An 18,050-nucleotide genomic window follows, 5' to 3' on the forward strand; every position below is an offset into this window, starting at 1 on the left:
GGAGAAGGTGACTCCGATGCACAGGACAATGGTGCAAAGCATTCACTGCTCCATTTTAGGGCTGGTTTCACACACGAGGAGTTTCTTATTCCTATTTCTTCCAGTGTTAGTAGAAAGTGTGATAGAGGGAAGGAAAGGAGAAAGGAGTTACTGAAGAAATCTGAGCGTTTCTACTTTCCACTTGAAAGAACCAGGGATAACATTCTTTCAGCTTAAAAAATAATAGTAAAATAAAACCTGGAAAAAATTTTGGCTGAAGGGACGATGTAAATTGTCCGCATTAAAACAGTTTGAGGGACAAGCAGTTCTTCTGAGCATTTCTCCTCCCCATCCTCATGAGATTCCTTTAATTTGATGCAGTCCTGCTGCCATCCCAAACTGCACTGAGTTAAAGCTGGAATAACACACTGCGTGCTGCTGGAATAATGAACCCACACGGGCAGTGATCACCTGTTACAGAGCTGGAACGTTGCCCGTCAGCGGGGCACGAGCATTGCTTGTGCGCTTAATGAAATCTCCTGTCTTAATTGAGGCTATGAGGGACGGTTTCGAAGTCATCAAGCCTCTATTAAATCTGCCTCTCTTTGCGTTGCGCGGAGCAGAGCTCTCTGTCTCCAGCTTGCTGTTGGCTCTCCTGGCACTGCATCCCCCACATATGTCTCTCGCTGGAATTCCTTCTCCCAGCCTGCAGCACTCGTCTGTCTCCAACAAGTCGCGGCCGAGCCCAAGGAACGCATTAGCTGCCTGACCTGGTTCCAGCCAGGTGTGAAGAGATGCGGTGGCTCTGGCTCCGCTCCACCCTTCCCGACCATGTGAGGAGAGGCAGAAGGCTTCTGCTCTCTCCACCAGTTCGCATCATTCAAGTCTACTAAAACATAAAAATAACCCGCACAAAAACCCCAACAGGGATAGGAGTGGTGAGAGGATAGATAGGAGAGAGCCATTCATGGGGAAAGCCGAGCAGGTTAAAAGACATTTGCTAGGCTGAACGAAAGAAAGTCCTTCAATTAGTTGTCTGCCCCAGGAGCTGAGCAGGAAGAGATAAAAGCTGAGATGCCCTTGCAGATGCAAGGGGAAATTGCTGTCCTCAAGCTGGCAAGTGGGCTGGGAGCCGGGCATCTTCATCACAGGGGCTCAGCACGCAGTGCGAAGTGGTACTGCAATAGGGGACCTTCCCTCTTTTCCCAGCTTTTCCGTTCCTGTGCCTTCTCTGGGGACTTCTGCATTCCTCAACCAGAGCATGAAAGGTCCAGTGCTCATTTCTGGAGCACATGCTTGGGAGACAGTGGGGCTGCTGCGCAGATCACATGGGGCTCACCACCTCTCAACCTCATTCTCCAGAGCCCACCCCAGCCCTGCACCTCCCATTTATCCACCTCCCTGCCAGCATTTTGGGGCATTTGTCACCATTTTGAGAAGCAAACAGGGCACCTGGGAAGGGAAGGAGCAGCTGTTCTGCCTCCTTGGGCTTGGAGCATCCGCTCCTCACACTCACACACACACTCTCCCCTCACCTAACAAACAATTATTTAACAAAGTATGCAAATAGTATAATTACTGTTATTTGTTCAGCTATTATAAGTGTTTGAAATGTAAATGTCAACTTTGGGATTTTTGCAGGGTACGTGCGTACTGTTGTTGGCCTTTCTCTCTCTCTCTCATGTTCTCCCTGGATTACAATTTGATGAATTTCTCCTCATCCTAGGGAAATAAAAAAAAAATAGAGCTAATGTGATTTCTCTGCGATTACAGCAGAAGACGCTGAAGAGGGGATTACTCACAGTAACTTCTCTTAGCAGCTCTGAGTGGGAGGCATGATTCGTTACACTGAGCAGAGAAATAGAGGGAGCTTCGTGCCATTGGCTGCATGATGCTCACAGTGGTACCAGGGTTTCCCTCCTGGGAGGGGACTGCAGTGCTGGGACCTCTGCAGAGGGTTTGCTGCAATTTGCTGTGCAGTCTGAAATATGGTTTTCTAGGAGGTGATGTTTTCCTTACGGTGAGCTGGAGGAATGGAAGTCACCTCGTGGCTGCCCTGGTGTGGGTTTACCCTGAACCCTGTGGTGTTCAGCAGAGGGTATATCCCACTGTCATCCATTTTGGCTGAGATGTTGGTGTGAATGGAACACTGAGATGGTCATCCTCACATCACAGTTCAAGCAGTTGATCCAAAGTTCGTTAGCATCACCAATGCAGGGCTCAGGCAGTACATTAGTGCTAATGCAGGTTTTTCAAAACCAGTCTCAGCTACTGGTCCATACTGGGAATGCTGTTACACACAGGACTGCAGCACCTCTGCTGCATTGCTCACAGCATACCAAAACCACCAGGGAGGGACCCAGCCATCCCCGGGCTTGAAACCTTCTCCAGATGCACAGCTCCAGGATGAATCCCATTGGATGCACCAGCTGGCAGCAGGCCTGGCACCAGCTTACTGTTCGCTTGGCTCTAACGCCAGCCAAGGCATTGGAGCAAAAAATGGAAAGGCTGCATTGCTGCCCTGCACCCATCCAGCAACCCCTCTCTGTGGTGCTCATGGTTTTCAGGGGAGCCCCAGGGCAGCAAGGGGATGAAAGATTTCCATCCCCAGTGCAAACCAGGGGAGCTGGGCAGGACCAGGTGGTGGACGTAGAGATGGTTTTGCGGCACTGTGGTAAGCTTATGGAACAAACTTCCAGTGCTCTGCTCCCAGTGCAGGTACTTGCAGCCTCAGACAGTGCCATCAGCTCCCAGACTCTTGCCCCGAGCAGTTGGACCGTGGGGTGGAACCAGCAAGCTGCTTTTCTCTTAATTACAAACACAAGAATCCAGTGACCTTCCGCAGATTTCATAACCCAGCAGGCTCATGTAATTGAAGCTGGCGATGATTTGTCATGGCTCTAGGCTCTCCCTATCTATTTCACTCCCTTTTGCTCCCTCAGTCTCTTCCCTGTTTCTCTTTCCTTTCCCATCATCTCATTACCTCTATGCCTTACTTTCAGCCAAAGCCCTCCCCAGCACAAGGCACCTGTTCACCTTCAAGGGATTTAGGTTTTGCTTGCTGCAATACTTTCTTCACATCCATTGTCCAACACAATCTCTCTTCCCTGACCAGGAGTCCTCCACCTACCAGAAAATTCCAGCTTTAGGACAGATCATAAATAATAGGTTGTTGCTGTCAATATCCCCACAGCAGACTGAGCTCCAGTTCCCAACTTCTCACCCCCATCAGGTGAAAGTTGATGCAACATTATCATTTTTATTTAAATTTCCTCATAGGTGGCAGGTTCAATGCTATTAACATATTTCAATTCAAGCCATTCTTATTTTAATTAGCCTTAAGTAATTAGTTCTAATTCATCGCCATTTTTTGCTCCGCATATTTTGGGTTATTTACTTCCCCTGCTAAGTAACAATTTGATGTAATTATGTGCTACTCATTCTTTCTATTTACATATGCTCACTCACTCAGATTTCCTCGTTGAAATTTCAACAGATCCTTTGAATTCCCTTTTTAATTGTTTTCTGGGTTGTCAGTGGTGTGGAAATTGTGGGGTGGTAAAAGAATTGATTCTCTTCTGTGGACAACCCTTGTGCCAAAGGCAGTGACAGCTCGTGGGAGCACCTGGGCTGGCAATAGGCTGCTCTTGGCAGGGAAGGTTCATTGCCAGGCTTTGTTTCTGGGAGGATGGATTCACATATGAAAGGAGTTCGGGAACCACATCCAACTCTCCCTGTCTTTCTCCTGGGCTGCATTAGCCCTGATGCCAAAGGAGCCAGTCGTTGTTGCCGTTTCCATTTGTTTTCTTTGCATAGCCAAAGATGTTTGCAAATGGCCTGGATTTCCAGAAGGGCTGTACTTCCATCCCTAAAAGAGCAAATTCTAAAATGTTGTGCGTTTTTTTTGTTGTTGTTGTTTTGAGTATTTTGAGCAAACGTGGTGCATCTATACACCTCAGTTTCTTATCTGGAATGTACTTTTATCTTGGCAACTATTATAAAAGTGCTCCCAAGAACCATATTTTTGTCTTCAGCCTCTTTTCTCAAGGATTGCCCTTCTCTTAGCACCTTCTCCATAGCTGAGATTCTCAGAGGATCACAGTCTATGCATCTGATGCTTTTTTTTCTGATCATCTGCTCTAAAACCACCTCTTTCACTCCCTTAAAGCTTGGTTCTGAGCAGCCTTACTTAACGTGCCTTCCTACAGAAGTACAGATTTTGTATGCACATGCTCTGCATGAACACATGTGTATTTATCCCTAGCAGCTTTTAAGTGCATCATCCAACTCCAGCCAAACCTGACAGAGGAAAGCCATCGCAAAAATAGCAAGTTCCCTGAAGGTTTGAACAGACAGGCAGAGGTAGAAGAGAGATGCCCTACTTCTACAGTGGAAAAGCCATCATGTTGTGCCGAGCCTTTACTGGATGCTGGAGAATCCATTTGGGAGAGCATCACTACCACCAGCACACACAGCTTCTCCAACAACCACTTCAGTCAAGCTCAAGGCAAGCAGGATTTCCTGCTTCTGGTACTTTTGGAACTGCTTATTTTATTTTTTTTTTCCTAAGTAGCTTTCCCACTAAATTCTTATCAGCCCTTTGAATCCATGTACCATTAGCAAATGCTGCTCGCTTCATGAATATGCACGTTCACAACGCATAGCATTGGCTTAACTGCTCCCATTGAAGTTGATAATAAAACTCCTGCTGACTTCAAAGAGAACAGTCAGACAGTACCGAGTGCTTTAGAAAATCCCACCCCTGGTTGTTATTTTATTTTTAACACATCTACTCAGGAGCTGTAGGTTGGAGCTAAATACTGAAGAATGAGGAAAGAGGAAGAAAAAGAAAGATCAAACAGGCGAAAATGAGAACCTGGATTCTGAAGTAAATATCTCCCTGGATCTGAAGCTTATCAATACCCCTTTTGTGCCTCGAGGCATGAGGGAGCACACCTCAAACTGTCTGCCTTCCATGATCTGCTCATGGAGGACATTGGAACAACGCAATGTCTGGACGAGGCAAGGCCTGGGGCCTTCACGAAGTCTACTCAAGCCCACAGGTTGCATGGTGGAATTGCTCCTCTAGTTTCTGTTCCAACACTGGCAGAACACTGCTGTCAGACACAGGGCTGGGATTTGGTGGCCCTGTGTGGAACTGGGGGTTGGACTCAGTGGTCCTCATGGGTCCCATCCAACTCAGGATATTCAGTGAGTAGCACGTGTTTAAGTCCAAGCACACAAGTGGTTTCAACTGGGCAGAACTCTTGTATATTTACCTGCCCTGCTGAATCAGGGCACATTCTCCTTGCAGGGACTTTGTGTTTTAGTGTTAGCTATTTTGGTATCATCTTCTAAGATTATTTCCAGTGGAGAGAACACAATACTTTCCATTCCAGCGGTATTTTTGGTAACAGTTACTATTTCCTGACAATGTGTCTATATTTTAGGACAAAACCAAATTACATGTTGGAAGCTCCTTTCCCTACTGCAGTTCTTCCAGCACTACTCACAAGTCAGTAACATCAAAACCATAATCTGGAAGAGGCACAATAGAAGCTATATTAAGTTACATACAGATTTGCCACCCAATTGCATGCCACAGCTACTTGATCACGTCGTATTATCAATCTGTTTCGGCTGTACGTTTGAAGAACAGTTGCTTCTTTCTTGATGGCTGACTTTTTAATCAGATCTTGGAAGAGTTTTATCTGTGGTTTTCGTATGGGGAAAGCAGAACTTCCCTACTTCACCATGCTGACACTGTGATTTTGTAGTTGCAAAGTTTTGTGACGAACAGTATAGGCTAACAGGCCTCTCACTGTTACTTATGTCAATTATTTTTCTGATTTTTTTCCCCCTGTTATTATAAGTTCCTTGAAATGGAGTCTATAAAAATCTCGTGCCCAATTTATTTATTTTTTGAACAGTTCATTTTCCCTTGCTCTATACCTTGATCAAACTTTGCACTGGCATAATTAGCCCCATTTGATGAAGTGTAAGGCCTCATGTTACCTTATCTGAGGGATTTTTCTTGAGGGTAGATTCCTTATGCTTAGCTGTGATACAAGCTAAGGAGATGGAAAGAATCTCAAGTTGGATTTTTTTTTTAAAAAAAAAACAATTTATCCTTCACCTTCATCCCAGATATCTATTATTCTGGACAGTACTTTTAATTTAAGTATGATATGACATACTTGGTAAGTTTTATTATTAAAAAAAGACTAAAAGAAGAATTACAATCAGGATTTCCCCCCCCCAGCACCAAAGAGATCTTGATTAGTTGTAGAATGAACCCAAAGATTAAATAAAATCAAGAACAAATGAGCTCAAGCAAATGTTACATCAGCTACCTAGTTGGAAACCGCATACTTTGTTCTAGATTACAGTTTCATTCTGAAACTTAGATAAAGCATCCTATGAATGAAACTTTTTCACAAATTAAACCTGTCCCATAAGGTTGCTGTTGGGTTTTTCTTAGTATAAGTAAAAGATTGCAGTTTTTGTTTCAAGCTTCCAAAGTTATCCTTATGTGCAATCATTGCCTTTTTTGGAATACTTTTTATCTGCCCTACACTAGTTAATTCATGGAAACCTAAAGAAAAGAATTGAAGCAAGATGGCATCAGAGATATGGAAATAGAGCATCTGGGAAAAAAGGGTTGGTTTTTCCAACATTCCCCTTGAAATTATTTTTTTCTGCCAGATGAACAGATGCAGCAAAAACAGACAGCTTTATCTGCAGTCTTTTTTGGGGGGGAGATTAAACAAGTGAATCATCTAACCAAACATTATTTTATTTGGCTAAATATAAGGTATTTATAGCATTTCTAAATATAAAACCAAGCCCAGACAAAAGGCAATGTTCAGGAGGAATGACCACTCTGCAGTCAGATGCTTTTACTGTACCCAGAAATATTTGTGAATCCCTCTTTCTTTACTGGCTGCCATTTGCTGTGCATTGGGGGGGAGGTTTAAATCAGACAACAGCTCTGATGTGTAATATTTTGGTTGGATTCTATGAGCTGAAGACACATTTGCTTATAAGTTACCCTATGTGTCCTATACGAATAATGACAACATACTGCACAACTTAAGTCTGCTTTTTTCCTTGTCTTGTGGTACAGATTCTCAAATGGATACTTGCAAAGCCTATAAAAGTTTAGAAGTGGTATGATACAAGAATTTGTAGCTTACAGGAAATAGAAAGATTTTGACATTTGTTTGCATTTTAAATAGAATGATATATATTCAATTTAAAAACTATTGCAGGTTAATTCCAATGGCATTCAGATGTTAACATTTGAAGGTTTCATTTTGGATTACAAATAGGACTGAAAAATTCTTCTGAAGCATCAAAATGAAGAGTTCAATGTATTCAAATACTTCTAATTCCTTTAAAACATGGCTTTGTCAGCACTCATTGATGCCAGGAGAAATTTTAGATTTACTTGAGTGCAGTTTTTGGTGGGGAAGTACCATTGCACTTCACCACCACTGCCTGGAAGGCCAACTGGTGCTCAGCTTTGCCAGGAGTGAAATTAGACCTTTTAGCTCTTTGAGCACTACCATGATAACATAGTTTTGTTTTTGGTTTTTTTTTTGGTCTTCTGTTTCCTGACTAAGCTGCGTATTCTGATTCAAATACTTCTGAATTATTTCCATATTTCTGTTCACATCCACGAGCTCCCTCGTAAGAATGCAAGCTGAACTCTTTTACCTTACTGCCTCTTCCACAGGAATCTCTTTTGGCCTTTTTTGTGTGTTTTTTTTTTTTTCCTTCCCCCTTGGCAATACATTGAGATTCCTGTTGGACGTTTTAGTATTCTGTCTTGCATTTGGTTTGCAGTTTTCACTTTTGGAGGCTGAAGCCTTTGTGTTTCTTTAACAAGGGAGGAAGCTTTTCGTAGCCGTATTTTCTTTACATTGATTCCAAGCACTTCCCCGAAATCAGAGCTTTTTCTGCTTCTTGTAGGATAACATCATGAGTAATCCTGAGTCATTTGATTTCATATATTCTAAAATATCTTCTCTGAGATGGTCATACTGACATTTGTGTTCTCCATCAACACAGTATTTAATACTGACTCTAATGCTGTGTTTTCCCTGCTTTCCAGTGCACAGTCTGAACCAAAAATATACCATCATCTGAATGTTTTTGATCAAATATTTAAATGCTGGTATGTAAGATGATTATTGACTTTCCAATTAGATGATGGAGTCTCCTGCTGAAATAAATTTTCCTTACATATTCACCAGCTGTATTTAAGAATTAGCATTTGGCTAGCACTTCCCAGTGCTTAAAATAGAAAGATGTCTCACATGCTGTCTTTCCTTAGGAGATCACCAACACTTTGCTGTAACATCAGCCTGTTTTTAAATATGGGAAAACTGAGGCACGGCTGTAGAAACTTGTCCCGGGTCACTCAATGACTGAAGCAGGCAGAGAAAGAGAAACTAAGCCGAAGAGAAACCAAGCCACAAGTGCTGGACTGGAGCCCTCCTGGACTGCCTGTCCTTTAAGTAAATCTGTTCCATTTACAGGAGCCTAATTATATCTCCAGGCTCTAAGAAGTGTGTGATGTGCATATGTACATGCATCCAAACAGGGAGATAGCTGCATGGCCCCACATGTCTGCATTAACTTTTGATATAGCTCAGTGAACCAAGCCTTGCTCAGTCTTGAACACATTCCCATGAGCACCATCAACACTCCCTTAAATAAGTATGATCCATCTTGATTTTCTGGATGAGTCAGGAAAAAGCCTTGTTTCTTTTGGCAGGTGAAAGCCAATTGCTATGGAGAACTGACATCTCCACAGTGTTTCCCTAAGGAACCACTTGCCTTTCAGTTGTTAGCTTTCTGTCATCAGCTGCATTCTGCATCTCTCTAGCACTAGCACACCCCAGGAAAGAATACAAGTTTCTCTTCTTAATCAAAGTCCACTGCTCTAGATAGTTAAAAAACATTTACCTCTGTATTCATCCTCATGAATTTTATTCCCGTTCCTCTTACATGTTTGTTGGCTTTGGAGAAGGGCTCTGATATGCTCTTAGTAATTTAGCTGCTTTCCCAGAGCCACTACCAAGCATTTCCTTTAGAAAGCTATTTATGGGTATGTAATGCTATAGCATGATGGAAAGCACAGCAATAATAGCTGGGTGGCAAAGTCCTAGGCTACAGCAAATAAGAACAAACCCAAACACAATAACCATAAACAAAGGAATAAAATTTTTCTCACCTTAAGAAGACCTCAGGTAGGCAGGGATTTCCAGGGAAATACCTTTGCCTCCACTGCCAGCCCTTAAATGAGGTCTGGGAAAGGGTGGATCCTGGCTTCACCCTTCTGGTCAGCTGCATTGCGTACACCTGAGCTCCCCTGGGTTGGCTCTGCCTTCCTACCAGGTGCTCAATCACTGCTTCAGTCTGTGGCTTAGCATTTCTGCTGCAGGGTGGCAGTCTGGTAACACCTCCTTCCGTTTATTCTCCTATTGCCATTTCATTTTCTCATGCTGGTCTTTGAAGTTGCAATGTTTTTTCTGGGTTTGCTGTAGAGTTCTTGCAGTCTTGTAGAGCTCCAGAGAGGTTTGGGGACAATGGCTCCGAGACAGGTATAGATTTCACTTTACTGAAGGGACTGAAATTGGCCCTCACAACAGTTTTGGCAATAATAGTCTCATTTGTTTCTGGAAGACTGATAGCAGAATAGCCCCATGAGTACAATGGAACTATTTTTAGAGTTAGATTAGCAATGGGAGCTGGACAGGTAACAGCTACAACCATCCTTGTCTCCATATTATTTTGAAACATTAAAAGGCCTTTCAACCACACCGATTCTACCATGCTCTGCTCCCTCACATAACTGCCCACTGTACTGTCATTGCAGTTGATTATCAGTGATACTTGCCCATGGCAAAACTGAGAAGGGAGACAAGATAGCTCTCAAGGTTGCAACTAAATCCAAAAATTGAGTCGTGGCTGCTTGGAACTGGGAAGATGGGTCTGTTTTTTCAGAACTTGGTTGTTGATTTTTGCGTGCTTGGGATTACCAATCTCAGAAAAGTCCAAATTTAGCAAAGGAGAGGATCAATCTGTCCGAAAGTGTACACTCAGCTGAGGGACTGGTCTTGCAACTTGCAAGGCAGCATTTTCAAGGTGTGGGGTAATCTGTACCTTTTGCATGATATAAATGAATTAGATGAGATGATCAGGCACCTGAGCGTCCCAGGTCTCAGTCAATCATTGAGACACAGCCTGTGCCTGTGATGAGGAAGGAGAGAAGATTTCCACTCAACCATCTCCTGTCTCCTCCCCTTAGGCACGGGCCGTGTGCCCCTAACCTACCACTGTTGTGACACTGCACTGCCACAGCTTGGGTTGCTCTCACTGCCTAAATCTAGTGATATAAAGGTTAAGTGCCTAGGCTAAGTTCATCATCTAGACTCCTCCATAGTGGTAGAGAAAGTTCAACACCTCCAGAATGTAATTCATCCCATCCAAAAATAGATGTTTAAGACAGGAAGAATGAATCACTCTCTGGGGGTTGCTGTGCGTTTCTGTTCACTGATGATAAAAGAAGTCTAGACAATTACCTTAACCTAGACATCCAGCTGTAAGACACCTTCAGCTGTGTGAGATCTAGCTATGCTTTCAGGTCCCTGAAGACAGATTTCAAAACCCCTGTTCAAATGCGAAGTAGCTTTCTGATTTCCCTGCTGCTTTCAAGATGAAGTCACTTTTGACAATCAGACTTTCTTCGTCTCGGTGAGACACATATGGCAGTTTTTACATAACAGAATAGCTTTTTAATGAAAGGGTTTTTACCCTCAACCCCGTCTGGGAATTGTCCATGAGAAGTTGATGATGGTTTCAGGACTATTTCTTTCTATTACTGGCTGAATCATTGCCATCATTAAACACTGCTGTATAATTTCCTCACAAGGAATCTGTTTCACGTAGATAATATTCAAAATGTGGTCCCCGTCGGTTATTTTGATTGAATACATGCCACACCACATGTCCTCCATGAGCGTAAGCACAACTCTCCAGCTGGTCAGTTGGAAACAGTCATGTTCGTGAGTTCATTTCTCATGCTCTGACATCTCTCATCCTCACTCCCAATGTCATATTTCCTCATTTTTACCTCTTTCTGAGCTCATTTTTTACAGCACTTGGGGAAAGTTAGACGGGGAAAGTCAAGGGATGATTGCAGAAGGAAAGGGAAAAGGCAATAGTGCAACAAGAGCGTAAAGCATGGAGTCCATCCAGGGAGCCCTGGAGGAGAACGCTCCTTGCTTATGGCAGCTCTGCAGAAAAGAACATCTCAGTTTACCTTGAAATATATTTGAAGGTGTCATAGTTCTGATTTTTGCTTTTACATTATTACTCACCCTTGCCTGTCTTAAAAATTCAGTTGAATATGAAAGCGTAGCCTTCAAGGGAAATACTGACAGATTTTCACCATAATCAGTAACACAAGAGAAGTCCAGTTCCAAGATTCCTTATTTCTCCTTTTTGGGGGGCAGGCAGTAAGTTCAGATGAATCCTGAAATTGAATTTATTAATTTTCTTGCAAGTGCACGTGAATTTTCGAGTTGCCAAAAATAATAATAACGATAGTCATAATAATTTGCCCAGTGATGCTACAGGTGTCTCTTGGCCTCTCCTGCCAAGACATCCACCCACTGCTGCTGGTGGGAGCTGAAGCGATGGATATGCTTCACTCTGGGAGTTCCCTGCTTCAGACCTCGCTGTGTCAGCTCCCAGCACGGCCTGCCAAGATTCAAGCAAATATTCAAGAAAAGGTTGAGGTATTCACTGAGCTTGAACTATTGTACAAGAAATACCCCGAAGCAAAAACAGAGCTATGAGACACCATCACACAGAGTCGCTTCCCCCACCCCAGCAGGCACCATGCCGTACCAGACAAACTCCTCCAGATAGGATCCAGGCAGAGATGTTTGCTTAACACAGCAGCTCTTTGAAAAGGCAAATAAATGGACAGTGAAGCTACACAGACATGTCACTGTGCAGCGATTTCCGTTTAGCATTTACGTTTAGTGCCAGGAAACCCTGACTCATGTATACGAAATCAGAAGGAAAGGAAGAAAGCAGTTGTTCATTATCAGAGCTTCGAATTGGGCGTGTGGTGGAAATTAGCATTAAAAAGCACGAGGTTACAAAGAGAGGGGCTGGCCTTGGAAGTCCAGGAGGATCGAAGACCACAGCTCTGCAACAAGGATATGGGCTTTAGTGGGGCTTTATCCCACCAGCAGGCTTTGCCCATGGGATGTTCCCACTGGAGTGCGACCCTGAAGCTCGGTGTTACTCATGGTGAGGCTCTTGCTCACCTAGAGGTGCGAGGAAGGCAGGTCCTGAATACTCTTGGAAGTCTTCCAAATTTACGTCAAGGCAATGGTGATTGAAGGCAAGGAAGGCAAGGAAGAAAAGCCTTTTAATAATTGTCAGAAGTAAGAGAAATGAATGAGAGCAACCTCCAAGAGAAAGGAGCAACCTCAGATAGAAATCCCGAGGTCTGAAGATGAAAGCTCACATTTAATGGATACTTTGGGTCAAACTGAAGGAGCCCACAGCCCTTCAGCAGGGGGATGCCCAGCTCTAGGCTGAGCACAGCCAGATGCAAAGCCCTCCTCCATTTAACACCTGCTGTCTCCTTCCAGCCAGGTCAGAAGGACATCATCCTTCTTCCTCTAGTTATATCCTCTTGCAAAAGATGAGCATGTTCTGCCTTGAGCCCTGGCACCAGGGCCTAGGGAGGGGTTGGTGCCTTACAGTTTATGGGTCAGGAGTGCCTGGGAGTAGATGCTGTCGCAGCAAATATTTTTGATGGTATCAGGAAGGAAGAAGCAGGTAGAGATGCTGCAGCATGTCGCTGAGGGCTTGGTTTCCACAGCAGCTCTTTGCATACAACCCTAGGCGCAACAAAAGGCAGCAAGAAAGCATGCCATCCCTGCTATTGTCTTCATCTGGAGCTGTCCAGCTGTGCTGTATAAATACCAATCCATTTCCTTGCAGTTTGGTAATTCCAGTGCTCTTAAAATATGACAAGAGCTAATCTATCAGCATGGGGCAGAGCAGCTCGCAGCACTGGCAAAACATTCAGCAGATACTCGGGGTCCACAGCGTGAGGGATGCTGTAACACTGGTCATGCAAAGGACTGGGTTGGTGCCTGGGTGTGCGTGGGGTCAGGCAGATCTGCTAGGGTGCTCCTCACCCATGTGCCACCCCTGCCTCAGTGACAGCATGCAATCACAGCTGGTTTGCAGACCCAAACTTTGCTCTGGGGTATGGGAAGCTGCCTGGCAGGGCTCATCTCCACCCCTGTGCTGGCTAGGACAGCTTCAGAGTTGTTAACAAGCAAGACGAGCTTGGTGTGAATGATTAAAATACCTGCTGTGCTGTTAAATGGTTTGGAGGCAGCTGTGTGTGAGAGATGGCTGCTGTCTTTGGAGGAGTCCTAAGGAAAGAGGAGAGAAGAAGGCTGATATCCAGTGGGAAACTGGGATGCTCCATCTTGCAGGAGGAGTGGTGATGCTGGCGGCTCCTGCAGGGATATGGGTTATCCCTGCCCTCCGGGAGCAGAGCAGAGGGGTGTTAAGGACAAGAGGTGATCCTGGAGGAAGGCAGAGTCTTTCCACGGGGCTTTGGGCTCTGTGTGAAATGCAGCTCTCTGCGGAGCTTGCCCCTATGGGGAAGGCACAGAGACATGGGGAGGGGGAATGGGGCAGCACCACCTCACTGGGGCCAGCGAATGGCCACCAGTGCACGGAGCACCTCACCTGGGCACGCACAGCCAGCCTCTGGGGAGGACGAGCTGTCTTTGCCAAAGTTATCATTTCCCCAAGATATCAATTAAATACCGAAACAAAAACAGTTTCCGCATGAGCAATTAACAAAGAGCTTCCTGCAGTCTCACAGCGGCCGGCTCCTCACGTTCCTTCCATGCTGTCGCTACCCTCAGCTGCCTCCCAGGTTTTATGGCAGTAGCACGAAGCCCACTGCTGGGGGGCTCAGTGCAGTGTGGGGAGTTATCAAACGCCCTGTTAGTGTCAGGGCTGCTGGAGCGTGGAGCTGGGAAGCGATAAATCAACTCTTCTTGTGAAAAAATGGGTTTCTAGGCTGAGGATGGAGGGAAAACGGCATTCCCCATGAGTTAGTTTCAGATTGAATTAACCAATTGGTTGACTGGATATAGATGTATGTATATATCTTTGCCACAGAGGACCTGGGCAATTCTAATGTGGGGTCACTGTATATATAGTGATTTTTCTTTCCTCCTTTTCTTTTTTTGTTCCAGTCAATGATCCAAAAAATCACAGCATCGCCATAAATATGCACACACTGCACCCACCTGCTGCAGGTGGGTGCAGTGTGAGGAGTGGGAGCTGCCCGCTGCCCCCGGCCCGTGGACCTTTACCCATGGCAGGACAAATCTCTCAAGCTGAAGTTCAGCAAATTAGACCTCCTCTCCCCCTGTCTTAGGATGCTATCTGTCTAAAGATTTCCTTTAATTTAGAGCTGTGTAGAGTTTGAAAAGCTCTTCAAGTTCACTTGGGCTGATGAATTGGTAATTGAGTGTACCTGGATGTCAGTGCCATTGGTGCCTCTCTCTGCATTTGTATCAGTCTGTGTTTGTTTTCCAGAGCTGTAAATCACTTGGAGCTTGGAGAGGCTTTTATCAAATCCTGCTAGGAGCCAGTCGCTTTCCCTTTCACAAACACATTGCTAATGCCACGTGGAACCCACTGGCTTTGCTGCTCATTTAAAAACAATGAGGATGTTAAATGAAAAAAAAATTCCTTAGCAACAGGGGGAAGGAGGAAGAACAGAATTGCTCTGATCTCTTCGGAGCTTGCTTCTTCAGTCTAATATCTGTCCCATTGATCTCCTAATATGCTCTGCTTTCAAAGCCTGATTTATTGCCCTCTGCTCTCTTATCTCCCTGCATGTCTCAGACCATGGGAGCACATGTTGTTTTCAGCTTTGCTGACAGCCGGGTTGGGTTGTCCCGTCCTCAGCTGCCAACCACTGACCTTCTCTCTGCAGCACCTGGCCCAGCCAGGGTAGGCACAGAGAATTAAGTGCACAGTTTAAGGGAGTCCTCCAGGTTTTTCAGCTTAAGTAAGTTCTCCACATTCTCCAACGTGTCATGGAACCATTAAGGTTGGAAGAGAGCACTAAGATCACCAATTCCAACCCCAGCCCATTCCCACCATAACCACCAAGCCACACATCCCTCAGTACCACAACTCCACAGCTCTGGAACACCTCCATGATGGTGACCCCACCACTCCCTGGGCAGCAGTGCCAGTACTGCACCACTCTTTCTGAGAAGTAATTTTTCCTAATATCCAACCTGACACAACTTAAAGCCATTACTTCTCATCCCTGGTGTCCATTGCTCCAGTGGCCTTAGGAGTTACCTGGCCCACTCCATCAGTTGTAGAACCAGATAGCCCCAGGGTCGTATGACGGAGACAACAGTCCTCGTTTGCAGTTGTTGGAGCCTTTTGGGTCCTTCATCCAACTGGGAGGTGAAACAGCACCACGTGGCCTGCACAGCCCACAAGCACAGCCTACATTTTGAATATAGATTGTTTTCAATGAGCTGTTACACTGCTGTTTGCTCAGGGGAAAAACGGCAAATTATTTCCATTAACAAATAACGGTGAGAACTTTGCAATGTGTGTGTGAACATTTCATGAGCACAAAATGAGGTGAAGTTTGCCAAAGAGATTATTAATTATGAATTGTTCATTCAGCTCTAATTGCCTGGGTCTGGCTGTTGTTAGAAGGGCTGTGTGATGCCTTTGTAGTGTAAAGTTAAGGTCAGATAAGTGTTGGTAGGAATGACTTCATGCTAAGTCAAGTTTTTGCTTGGCTGTAATGGGAATCTACCTGCTTAGCTTTGCAAGAGAATAAACGATGCTGCCTGAGCTCTTGTCACTATGCAGCCCAGAGAGCTAATGGAGAGTGAGCTGTGCTTTATTGACTCCCACTTTCTTTGTAGAAGAAATAATTAAATTCACCTGCAGAATCCCCATCTTCTCATGCATAGCAGTGTGCAACTTCCCTGCTAACTAGATTAGAGATTACTCATGCCAGAATCACTGATGAGAAAGCACAAGACAGGAGGGATCTGGCTTGGCTTCCAGATCCCAGGTGGTATTTGCAGGATTTATGCATAGGAAAAGCATCCCTGTTTTCCTTTTGGCCAGCCAAACTTTGTCTGGAAACCCAAAGGAAGAAGCAACAGGGAACCCCACTGTCTGTCTTTCAACAGCATTTTCTGAAATGAAGCTGCACTCTAAAGCCTCACCAGCTCGGCTTTCACTTTACAGAATACATTCCCATCTCAAAAATACTGGGTTATTTGTTCTTACTGTAATATTCTCATCCGACATTCACTCTCCTGGAAATCACCAGCCCAACGTTCACCTACCTGCATTCAATTACCTGTCATTGCTCTTGTTCTGCTGTCCTTCTCTCTCCAATTTAGAGATTATATTTCATAACTGACCTCCAGCTACCTATTGCCTCCCTGTGACACTTCTCACCCTTTGTCTACCTGATTGATTAGTCCATTATGTTTTCCATTCTCCAGATGACTTACAGATTGCCTGGTATCTGTCACAGGCTTGCTTTTCTTCTGCAGTATTTATTCTTGGAGTTTTGCAACGCCCTCCAGCTGCCATTCTCTCTCTGTTCGCTGTCCTCCACCTGCCTCTCTGGCTAATGCCTAGTTTGGAAAGAGAAGAAACCCATAGCAAAAAAGTCTCCTATCTGCTGTGAGTTCACACGTGCTGCTTAAAAACCACACTTAAGACACGGTCATTTTTTCAGCAGGGCTCTTTATTTTCTTGGCATTATTTGGAGGTAATAAAATGTCACCAGATCAGACGGCAGTCAGTAGCGCAGCTTGGGAGGCAGCTTTCTCCAGAAAACGTTCTCACCTGCATGAGTCAATGAAACAGCAACCAAGCAGGGAGCAAGGCTGGGTGTAAAGACGTGTGCAGGTAGCAGGGCTCTGCCTCTGCTGGGGGACAGGGCTGAGACGTGTCCCAGATCCATCCATCTCCCTGAGCGTGGCAGGGGTTGTCCAGCTCTGCTGCCACTCTTGGCTCATCCCAGCTCTGCCCATCACTCTGATGTCTAATTAACTGCCCTGCCCGCCTGGATCTCGCACTGAGTTTGGGTTGTCTTTCTGAAATACTTCTCAGGTCACGTCTGAATAAGGATAGCAGGAGGGATAATAAAGTGCTTGTTGCTAATGTTGCTATTATTGTTATCGTGTTGATGATAATGAAACAAGGCACTGAGTGTTGTGCAGATGAGTCCTGTTGTGGTCAGTGTCACTTCTTGCTTTGCTGGTGGTCTACATCAGAGCAAGCAGGAGGCTGACAGCAGTGGTGAGGACAGGGAGCCCTGGCCAGCCAGGCACCCAGATCTAAGAACAACAAAGGGGTGAGAAGTGAGCAGTGAGGACAATAAAACGGCAGTTAAGAATTAAAAGCACATCTGATTCCCATGTGAAAAGATGATTAAGCTTATTGAAATCTGCCCATGCAGCGTGGCTGGTGCTGGCGGTGGCTCTGCACTCCTCGAGGAGTTCCGTGCTGATATCCCTGCTGGTATGCCATGCCCCGTGCATGCCCAGAGCTATCTGTCTTCCTGCATCCCAGTCGGTCCCCATTTGGTATTGGTCCCATTTCTCTAACTTCAGACCTTCCAACATTTCTTACAGCCCCTCCTCTGCTAGCAGATGGATTCCCTTTGCATTATGATGTTGAGCAGCTGCTCTCAGTGCTGGGACCTTTCCATGATCCTCTTCCCATACCCATCTGCTCCCTGCACTGCAGCAACTGGAGCAGCCATGCTGTCCCTGGGACAGCTTCGTGTTACTCAACACTTTATACCTCCAATGAAATTTCCCCCTAACGTTTTCATTTCTGCCCTTGCAGTTCCAACACCAGTGCTGACCATCCTGCAGGACCCCCAATGCTGTGCCCAGCATCCCTCGCAGCCCCCACAGACACCAACTAGCAGACCT

This window comes from Meleagris gallopavo, chromosome 16, assembly GCF_000146605.3.
Source record: "Meleagris gallopavo isolate NT-WF06-2002-E0010 breed Aviagen turkey brand Nicholas breeding stock chromosome 16, Turkey_5.1, whole genome shotgun sequence".
Taxonomy (NCBI): Eukaryota; Metazoa; Chordata; class Aves; order Galliformes; family Phasianidae; genus Meleagris; species Meleagris gallopavo.